This window comes from Macaca nemestrina, chromosome 11 (genome assembly GCF_043159975.1).
Source record: "Macaca nemestrina isolate mMacNem1 chromosome 11, mMacNem.hap1, whole genome shotgun sequence".
NCBI lineage: Eukaryota > Metazoa > Chordata > Mammalia > Primates > Cercopithecidae > Macaca > Macaca nemestrina.
Window position 1 is genome coordinate 138910741 of NC_092135.1, and position 10979 is coordinate 138921719.

A 10979-nucleotide genomic window follows, 5' to 3' on the forward strand; every position below is an offset into this window, starting at 1 on the left:
AAGCCACTCGATATGCCATGGTGACGTGGAGGGACCTCTCTCCCGCCAGGACCCATCTGTCCCTCTTCTTCCCCAGGGTGAGGTGGGTCAGCCGAGATGCCGGGTGGCCGTGAGCCCTCTGCCAGTGCTGCCCTTGGGAAGCAGGTTGGAAATGCCTTGTTTTGAAAGCTGATGGGCATGTGGCCGTTGGTTGTAATATTATTCTGTATTCTTTGTTGTATATTTTTGCTACCACATGACACAATTTTTAAAGATGTAACTATTGGCTGATTGCAGTGGCTTATGCCTGTAATCCCAGCACTTTGGGAGGCCGAGGCGGGCAGATCACTTGAGGTCAGGAGTTCGTGACCACCCTGGCTAACACAGTGAAACCCCGTCTCTACTAAAAATACAAAAATTAGCTGGGCGTGGTGGCAGGCACCTGTAATCCCAGCTACTTGAGAGACTGAGGCAGGAGAATCGCTTGAACCTGGGAAGCAGAGGTTGCAGTGGGTAGAGGTTGTGCCACTGCACTCCAGCCTGGGCTACAGAGTGAGATTCCATCTCAAAAAGAAAAAAAAAAAAGGAAAAAGAAAAGAAAAGAAAAGAAAAGAAAGGTAACTATCTTCAAGAAGTTGTTCTGTCAGCCAATCTGAGAGGGAACCAGGCAGCCCCAAGGGTTGTCAGAGCCTGTGGGCGTGGCTGATGGCAGAAGGTAAAGCTGAGGATGGGGGTCTGACACAGCTGAACCCCTGAGAAGGCGGTGAGCTGCGGGTCACAGTGCCGGACACAGCACATGCCAGAGCCCAGGAGAAAGGGTGAGCTCCCCTCAAAGACAGAGAGGGGCAGCCTCTGGGACAGGTGGGGCAGGAAGTCATCAGAGACAAGAAGCATGAACTGGTCCTGTGGGGTGAGGTCACACTGGTTGGAGTGGCCAGAGATGAGGGCACAGGCTCAAGGGTGGCAGGGAGGAAGCCAGAGGGGCTAGGATGACTGCCCGGAGGAAAAGAAGAGGCTGAGAAGCTGCTGGTGGCAGGGTGGTGTCTGCGCTGGGGACACAGAGGCAACACCATGGGTGTCTGAGGGTCTGACTAGACCCAGGATGCATCCACAGGAAGTGGGCAGAGAAGATGGCCCATGGGCAGGAGAGGGAAAGAGGGCTGGGGGATGGTGGCCATTCATGTGTGTGTGGCCAGCCGGCTGTGGTGACTCCAGGAAAGGGAGACCATGAGCCCTGAGCCAGGGGCCCCGGGACAGAGGGGAGGGGAACAGAATCCATTCACTTGGTAAAAATGCGTACAGAAGACCCACCGGGCCACACCGGGCCATGCCCCGCAAGTCACTGCAGGCACAGAGGGCAGGGTGGCCCTGGAGGAACTCCCCTGTTGCTTTGGGGACATTTCAAGTTCCCGCCTCACCCTGGGGTGGGGGCATCGGCAGAAAAAGCCAAGTCCCTGTGGAAGGGGGTATGGGGGTGGCGCTAAGGCAGACAACAAAGTGTGTCTCCGCTTAAGAAGCGTCCAGGAAAGACCAGGCATGGGGTGACGGTGAGGGGTGGACACAGGCCTGGCACAGGCACTCCCTGCCCAGCTGCTGGGGAAACCCACACTGCAGAGCATTGCACAGGTGTCCACCTGGAGCCCAGACAGCCTTCACCTCTGGGTCCGCCTTCACCTCGGGATCCGCCTTCACCTCGGGATCCGCCTTCACCTCGGGATCTGCCTTCACCTTGGGGATCTGCCTTCACCTTGGGGATCCACCTTTACCTGGGGATCCACCTTCACCTCGGGATCCGCCTTCACCTCAGGATCCACCTTCACCTGGGGATCTACCTTCATCTCGGGGATCTACCTTCACCTCAGGGATCCACCTTCACCTGGGGATCCATCTTCACCTCAGGGATCCACCTTCACTTCAGGGTCCACCTTCACCTGGGGATCCACCTTCATCTCAGGGATCCACCCTCACCTCCGGGATCAGCCTTCACTTCAGGATTCACCTTCACCTCAGGGATCCACCTTCACCTGGGGATCCATCTTCACCTCAGGGATCCACCTTCACTTCAGGATCTACCTTCACCTCAGGGATCCACCTTCACTTCAGGATCCACCTTCACCTGGGGATCTACCTTCATCTCAGGGATCCACCTTCACCTCCGGGATCAGCCTTCACCTCAGGATTCACCTTCACCTCAGGGATCCACCTTCACCTGGGGATCCATCTTCACCTCAGGATCTGCCTTTACCTCTGGATCCACCTTCACCTCAAGGATCAACCTTCACCTTGGGGATCCTCCTTCACGTCAGGGATCCACCTGCTCCCAGTTAGACCAGTGGCCCTCCATGTGCACACCCAGCAGGGCCAGCCCAGAACAAAGCATCGGCATGGGCCACTTCCTGAAACACTGATCCTTCTTGAAGAGTTTGAGAAAAAAACCACAGCAAGTTTTTCTTAGAATTACAACCAATGGTCATAGAGGAGTGTCCTGTCCACCCCTGGAGAGTAAGGAGCCCCAGGTCCGATGACTGCCAGGCACACTGGTCACTCTGGGACCCCATGAGACAGGGCCAGAGCCCACCAGAGAGCTCACAACTGCAAAGGGCATCGGAGAGGCATCTCCTGGGACCTCAGCCCCAAGTGCCACTTGCAGAGGGCAGGGAAGGGGCAGGGGGCTCAGGCTCAAGAACTCAAGCACCCTGTGGAAGGCAGAGGTGAGAAGTGAGGGTAACATGGAAGCCTGCACCCCTAGTCCCGCCACCCACCCTCCGAGAGTGGTCACTGCCAGTGCCCGCAGGTGAGCAGCTGAACGCCTTTCTCCATGGCAGGAGTGAAGCCTTCAGTGAGGTGAAGAAGGTGGCACCCCTCATTCTGATATGCAGGGGCAGCTTGGCAGCCAGCCCCACCCCTTCACCTAAGCCAGGGCCTGCTATGGACACCCCACCCCAGCTCTGGTCAGAACCACTCCGGGGTGAGCAGCAGCAGCCCTGCCGCTCCCACCAATAGCCTCCCTAATGCGTGATGGGCCAACGAAGGCCTTCCCTGGGCGTGAGAACAGAGTGTGAAGGGAAGGACCAGAGCTGCCAGCAGAAAACAGGCCCTGTGGGAAGGACAGGCAAAGCATGGAACAGACACGAAACAACCGAGCACAACCTCTGTCCACACACCTGGGAGATTCAAGAAGATGCTCATTTTCAAAACAAGGGCAGAAAGCTATGAGGCAGAACAGTTAGAAAAGCGAAGATTTTAGAGATGAAAAATGTAAGAGCTGACGTTCAAGATTCAAAAACAACCTCTAGAAAAGGCAGTCAAAGGACTTTAGAATGTAAACAAGGAGACAGAATATACAAGAGAAAAGCAACCAAACAGACCTACCCATGAATTCAGGGTAAAAGAAAAAAATGAAAGGGAGGAAATTACAAACAAATAGAATAAGAGACCCTGACTTCAGTGTGAAGGGCCCACCAAGTGCCAATAAATGTGAACCCCACCCTTACACCCATCCACATGGAGTCAGAACACCAAGGAAAAGACAGGATGCTAAAAGCTTCCAGGGAGAAAAGATGAGTTGCCAACAAAGTCTGCTCATAAGTGACCTGATGCAGAAAGCCACGGTGACCCCGTCCTCAGAGTTCCCAGGAAGACTACTTAGGAACAGAAGCACCCCAGACACTACCACCCAGAGCAAGGGACACAGCAAAAACACACTCACACACCAAAGACTCATGCACCCTTTCAAGGAAGTCACACAAGGATGTGTTCCAGCAAAACAAGACAGGAAACCAAGAAACAAGCAGCTCTAGGGTCCAAGAAACAGAGACTCCAATCCAGGGGACATGGCAAGCAGCTGCCAGAGGCCACTTGTGGAGGTGCCATAAAGGGGAAAAAACCCATTCAAGAAAATAAAAAGGCTGGGTGCAGTGGTTCATGCCTACAATCCCAGCACTTTGTGGAGTCAAAGCAGAAGGATTGCTTAAGCCCAGGAGTTCAGCACTTGCCTGGGCAATATGGCAAAACCCCATCTTTACAAAAAATTAGCCAGGCATGGTGATACATGCCCATAGTCCCAGCTACTCAGGAGGCTGAGATAGGAGGATCACTTGAACCCAAGGCGGTTGAGGCTGCAGGGAGCTGTGACTGCACCACTGCACTCCAACCTGGGTGACAGAGTGAGACCCTGTCTCTAAAATAAAATAAAATAAAATAAAGATAACCAAGAGCTGGAGAAAATAAAACACCAACCAAGAACATCTTGCCTAAGTACAGAGCTGATGCAAAAGGTGTGAGGCCATAAGCGTGCTCCTCTGGTCTGCACCTGCCCCACTGCATCCACTGCTTGTCCTAGAGCTGCAGCCCTCCCAGGCCCCAAGGACCTGCAGCCATGGTGGGGCCCCAGCCCCGGAAGCAGGAGGAGAGTGGGGACCAGATGACACCGAGCAACTGAGTACAGCCCGCCCCAGCCCCACAGCAGCCCCTCAGGAGTCACACCGACCCAGGACCTTGAGCACTGACAGCCCAGCCCAGCCCTGTCCTGCACCGTCCTGGCTTGAGCTGATGACAGATGGAAAGGGAAACTGAGGCCCATCTGAGAGTTCCTGGCAGGGCTGAGGTGGGGGCAGGAACCCCTTGAGGGTACTCCTGGCACTACTAGCCTCAGGGAAGGGGCCCTGCAGGAGCAGTCGAGGGCCATGCCTGTCCCTAGAGCTGCATTTCAGGAGCCCCATGGGAGGCCCAGAGGATAGGGGATGGCTGTCATTCTTCTGCCAGGCTCGCTCAGGAATCTGTAGGCCCCGAACAGGAGACCCCGAGACCCAAGGACACCCCAACCCCTTAGAGGGTGGCCAAAGCTCACCCTGGACTCCACCAGGAAATGCAATACCTGGGCTAAAACAACCAGCTCAGCCATGGAAGAGCACTGAGTTCTCACTCTGTGTGAGGCACCGTGCTGGCCCCCATGGGGGTGGGAGAAGTCAGGGACAATGGGGGTAGAGGGAAAAGTAGGGGGACGGGCAGAAAGCACTAAAGGAGCTACCGTCCTCGGAGTCCCAGGTCCTCTCTTCACAAGCCACATGGGCTTCTCAGGAACCTCAGTCTCCATACCTGGAAAATGGAACCACCACCACCTGGTTCAGTGGGGTCGGAGCCAAGTGGTGCTGTTCTCATTGTTCAGGTGTGGAGTGGCATGGGATAAAGGGAAGCACATGAGGTGCACAGTGGAGGCTACGCCCAATCAGTGTTCCCTGTCTTCTTCCCCACCCCTGGAAACCTATGGTTGTGGAGGGGGTGCCAATCTGAGGGGTAGGGGTGACAGCAGGCATCACGGCAGAGGCAGCATTTGAGGGGGGCCTAAAACCTAATGTGGAGGTTGAATAGAAAGTATTCAAGAGAAGAAACCCAGGCAAGAACAAAGACAGGGACGAGGGATGCAGAGACTCTGTGTGTGTGTGTGTGTGTGTGTGTGTGTGTGTGTGTGTGTGTGTGTGTCTATATCTGCATGCATGTATGTGTGTATATAGCCATGCATGAGCATGTGTGTATGTCTGTGTGTGTTTGTGTGTGAATGCATGTGTGGGTGTGTGAGTGTGCATGTGTGCATGAACATGTGTGTACGTATGAGTGTCTCTCTGTGTGTGAATGTATGTATGGGTGTGTGTGTGCATGTGTGTGTCTGTGTGTGCAATGTGTGTGTACATGTACGTGTATGTGTATCAGTGTGTGTTGGAGTGGATCATGTGACTATGAGTGTGTGTGGCCAAGTGACTGCTCTGGCCCCCTCCAGGGCACTGTGAGGAAGGGTGAGGAATAAGCGCCAGGATGCCTGGATAGCCGGGCACTGGCCTGCCCTCCCTAGACTCCAGGGCATCCTGAAATCTGGCAGGGATGGCAAGCAGGAGGGACCCCCAAAGGCCATCTGAATCTCCAGGCTCTGTGGCGGCCAGGGTTGGGCCTGCCCAGACCACAAGGCCTGGGATTAGGAGATTAAATCCAGGGTGAGGAGGCTTTAGAGAGGCAGCAGCCCCTCCTACTCAGATTCCAGCAACCCCAGCCTCTGAGTCCCACATCCAAGTCCCACATCCACACATCCGGATCAATCTCTACACTTCGCTAGGCCTGTAGGAGGCCGAAGCTGGCAGCATGGGCTGGTGAGGAGCAGGAGAGGTCAGGAGGCTCAGCCTCCACTGACTGCTGACCTTGACTGTGCCCTCTGCCCCACAGCACAACTGGAGCACATGGGCCAAGCCAAGCCGGCTGTTCCCTGGGTTCTCCAGGCCCTGGGGGTGGAGGCGCTGGGGTGGCGAGAGGCCAGCCAGGCTGAGGGGGGGGATCCCAGTGGGGCTCAGGAGCTAAAGAGCAAGCTGGCTTCGTCAGGTGGGGCCACTGTGCCCCTGTCTCTGCTCAGGTGCCATGCCAAAGGACTGGGATGCAAAGCTCTGGGATCCCAAACCCTCCTGTGGCAGGGATGGGCCTGTGGCCGGAGGCCACCACCTAAGGGGCAGAACCCAGCAAGGACACAGGCCCCACACTGCCTGGCTGTGTCCCTGGGTACCCTGGCCACCCATGGACAGGTTTGGGGCAGGGTGTAGCCCAGCCCCTCAGGGTTCTCAGAGATGCTCCTGGGCATGGAGTTGGAGTGGGTGATGGGCAGTGGGAGGTGACACCTTGAGCCCCTTTGGCCACCCATATTGGGGGTGGTGAGCCACATCTTTTGGGCCTAAGAACGCTGAAAGTGGCAATGTCCTAGAGAGGTCCCTGGACTCTGCAGGCAGATGACCACACGCTCATCCTACCAATCACAGCCACCCGGGGACCCAGGCCCCACCACTCTCCACCCGTGGTGGCAGCTCAGGCCCCTCCCAGCTCACTGATAGAGGTGCACGGATGGTCTCAGGCCTGACAGGATTGGCCAGCTGGGCATGTGCAGGGCTCAGTCAATCCTAATAGCCTAATGCTGGTAGCCCCTCCATAGACCCCAATCCAGTAGGACCAGAGCTCTGTGGGAACGTCTCCCCTCCCGCCCCCGTCAAGCCAGCTCACCGGCTTTGGCTGACCCGGCTGAGTGGCCTGAAGAGATGCCCTCAGTCTCCTCCAGCACCTCCTCCTGAGGCTATGTAGCCCACATCTCCCCTTCCACCCTCCACAAATCCCATGGGAGGACTGCCCTACCTTACTCCCAAAGGACATGGTGGGCCCAAGGTCAGCAGTCATGACATCAGTGAGGACTGTGGGGCACAGGCTGGGCGGCCGGGCAGTGGCCGCAGTTTAAATCCCAGTCCAGCCAAGCATCAGCCCTGGGCTTTGGGCAGAACTCCAGACTCCACCTGTTTGTGACTGGCCAGCCAGAGCCCCAGACAGGGCAGTCTGTGGGACATTCCAGTGGGGAAGGGGGAAAGGAGGCACCCGGGGGGCAGCACCTGGCTGGGAGCAGGGCTGGCACACAGCAGACATCTTGCAGGCCCTCACCACAGGGACCTCCCTGGGTCTGGGCTGGGAACCCTGCCTTGACACCTGATTCCAGCCTCTGTCCGCCGTGTGGACCTGCCCAGGGAGGACACCTGCAGGGCCTCAGATCCATCTGCAGCCAGAGTGAAGCTGTTCATCTGGGCCCTGCCTTGGACCCAGTGCCCTCCCGAGGCTTCACCCCAGGTAAAGGCTGCCCTCCCCCGACCCCACGCTGGGCCCCTCAGCCAGCTGCCTTACAGCATCTCTGGTCCAGAGGGTTCCTGGGTCTTGACTCCAACTACCCCATCAACCAAACAAGGAACCCCTCTAAATAGACGGTGTGTGTTCAATGCAAGGGCAGACCTGAGCCCTGGCCCTGGCTCATCTCACACCCTGCACTGCAAGCTCCACACCTGCCCCACTCCACAGCCTGGCTAAGGCTGGTGGCCAACCACACCTGCAAAATGGCCGCCGCAGGTGCAGCCCCAACCCCCACGTGGACCCCAGAGCTTCCCTTCAAACCCTCTGCTGCCTTCTCAGACCACAGGGGTGCTGGCATGGCTTCCCTGGCAAAGGTCCCGCCAGCCTGAGTGCGACAGGGTGTCCCGCAGAGCCGAGCACGGTGTCGCGCTGTGCGTCCCCAGGGTGAGGCCAGTACCAGCCCTGCGCGGCAGGGGCCTCTCCGAACCGCCTCCTCTCCGCAGCCGCAAGATCCAATCCGCTTGCCCTGGCAGGCCTTTAATCCCAGCAATGCAGGCACCCCTTGGAAAGGGCTGCTGCTTGGGGAGGGGGTCCTCCAGTCTCTGGAGAAAAGTCCCTATTCCCGGGGACGTGGGCGCGCATCGGGTCCGCGCCGGGCGACGTCGCGCTCGCGCCCAGCAGGCCCCATGACTTGGCATTCCCTCCTTCCCCTCCCCCTCCCGCCCCTGCGGCCGGCAGTGCCCCCCCAACCCCACCTACCCGCGCCCAGCGCCCCGCTCCGGCGGACCCTCCCTCCCGGCGGGGATGCTGCCCGGCCCTTCCCCAGCGAGAGGGCTGGGCCGCTGGTTTGCGGGGAGTCGGTGTGAGGGGCAGCTTAAAGCGGGAGTGCGAAGGTCTTCGCGGCCACTATTCCTTCCTGTCATCCGAGCCCGGGCGCCGGGGGCGCGCCACCATCCTAGACCCGACAGCCCCGCAGCCCCTCCCTCGCCGCCGGGCCACACCTGTTACAGGGGCGCTGGCGGCTGAGACGCAGGCAGCGCTCGCCGGCAGCCCCTCCCAAGTGCTGGGTCTTTCTGGAAGGGAGCTGGGGTCTCTGGCGTGGGAGGGGGTGATGGGCAGCCCGGCGGTGCAAGGACGCGGGTGGCCAGGCCCCAGCGCCGCAGACCCCGCCCCGCCTGCCTGTTTTGCTCCAGGCTCCAGCATCCGCCCTCCCCCACCCCGGGGACCCGAGCAGCTGCCCGCGCCCGGCAGCCCTGCGCGCTCTCCCCTCAGGCCGAAGCGCTGCAGCCGCGCACCCTCCCAGGTGCGGCATCCGCGTCCTCAGCCCCGCTCTCCATCCCTCCCCTCCCCCGCCGTCTGGGCGCAGCCCCTCCCGCAGCCCCGCAGGTGGCTCCTCTCCAGGAGAGCGGAATAGCCGGGGAAAGGCGGGGGTATCCCGATCCCGCCGGCCGGGCGAGCCCTCCAGAGGGCGACCCCCGTCCGCTGCAGCTGAGATCGCGGCAAAGGGACCTTCTCCAGCGGCACCTGAAGGGCGGACACCCCTGAATTTCCCCCATTGTTCTCTGCGGAGATGGAGGAAGGTCTGGAAGGGAAGGGGCCTCACAGTGCCCGCGCTTCGGGTCGCAACAAGGGCGCAGGGCCGGAGCTCCCCGCCCTGGGCGCAGTGGGTGCAGGTGCGGGCTGCGGGCGCGGGCTGCGGGGCGCAGATGCGGGGCGAGGGGCGCGGGAGGCCGGGCGGGCCCCTGCCTTACCTCTCTGGCGTCACTGGCGGCGGCCCCGCATGGGCACTGGCATGGGCGCGGGCTCCCGAGCCCGGAGCTGCTGCCGCTCGCCGGCTGCTCTGAGCTGTGACTGCGCCGCCGCGTGACGGGCTGCGCGCCCCCGGCCCGGCCCGCCCAGCGCCCCTCCCGAGGCGCTGGTTGGCTGCGCGCGGCGTCCGAGCTCCAGTCGCCAGCTGGTTTGTCGCGCGGGGAGAGGGACGGGCGACGCGGCCGCCGCGGGGACTGGGCTGGGGACGGAGGGGGCCGGGGCCGGGCTGTGACGTCACCGCTGACACCGCGGCGGGCCCCGCGGAGGGTGGGGGACCGACACCCGGCTCGGACGCGGCGTCCCCTCCCCCGGCGCGCCCCTGAGACCTCGCGGGGGAGGGACGCGGCGACGCCCCGTCCGGAAGCCCCGCATGCACCTGAACTTGCCCGCGGACCCTTCGCCGGGCCCTCCCCCACCCTGGCCCCTTTCGAGTGAAATCGTAAAACCTCCACCTGCCCCCGCTCGGAGCCAGCGACAGACGCATCGTGGGGGGCGGGCGGGGCTGGGGAGGGAGGGCTCCTTGCGCCAGGGATGCTGGCTCTGGGTGTAACAGGTGCGCGGTGAAATCGCATCTTGCGTCGGGTCCGGGGCGCCAGGGAAGAGCAGCAGTGACCGAGGCCCTCCCCGCGGGATGATGCAACCAGCCCGCGGACCCGCCGCCTCGCCTCCGCCGCGGCTCGTGGGGACCCCCGCCCTCCTCTCGCCCCACCTCTCCAGGCCCCCATTGTCCTCACCCCAGCCTGTCCAGTTTAACTTCCTTGAACCCCCAAGTCACACGCCGCTCGCGGGCCACCCCGGCAAACCCCAGCCTGCGTCACCCGCCCCCAGCCGCGTTCCTAGTTCCAGGGGCTGACTGGTATCTCCGTGCGCGCCACCGCCCTCCCTCCACCGTCCCAGGGCTGGGCAACTTCGACAAAGCCTCTGGGCAGCTCGCCCACGGGGACCTCCCCGCATTGCGGTGCGGGGGTGCACGGACTTCGGGCCACCCTGAACCCCGGGGCTGGGTCCCCCCCAGCCCAGCCCCTGCCATCGAGCCACTGCCATGGGCATCCTGGCGTCGCCTGGCTAAGCCTCCCTGACGCCCAGCGGGGGCCTGCGCTGCCCTAGCGGCCTGGCCGTTAACCATTTAATCCACACTCCAGGGACAGCCGGCTTCACCTCAGTCCCCACAGCTGCGTGCGAGCACCTTGCAGGTGGCAGGGAGAGATTCGCATCCACTTCTGCAAGAAACGGGCCCCCGCTCCCAGCCCCAGCCCCACCGAAACCAGCTAGACAGCTCCTCCTCCTTCACTGTTTCCTGGAACCACCGGCATGAAAGAGAAATCAATTGTTCTTCCCAACATTGGCAGAAACAATAAAACCATCTGGGCTTCTGGGGCTGGGGTCTTTATCACCACCGTTTTCCTCATGGTTTTTAATCTGGCAAGCTCTCTATTTCTCGAGGCAATTGACATTTTTCTAGGAATTAATCTATTTCACGTTAATATTTAAGTGACTAGCATATCTTTTTTTCTTTATATTCTGGCTTTTTACAGTTTGTTGTTGTTGTTGTT

General features: G+C 60.4%; 1 protein-coding gene across 28 annotated transcripts in view; it reads right to left on the reverse strand.

Moving 5' to 3' along the window:
• LOC105473779 (kinesin family member 1A) overlaps nucleotides 1-10180 on the reverse strand; it is a 108744-nt gene extending 98564 nt beyond the window's left edge. For 27 of the 28 annotated variants that reach the window (XM_011727799.3, XM_011727798.3, XM_071073745.1 and 24 more), the window contains exon 1: nucleotides 9369-9520. The gene's annotated coding sequence lies outside the window, so the exon portion shown is untranslated. Of the gene's footprint in view, nucleotides 1-9368; nucleotides 9521-10160 lie in introns of those variants that run through there. The other variant, XM_011727784.2, reaches the window with a different exon arrangement.
• Nucleotides 10181-10979: the final 799 nt, after the last annotated feature.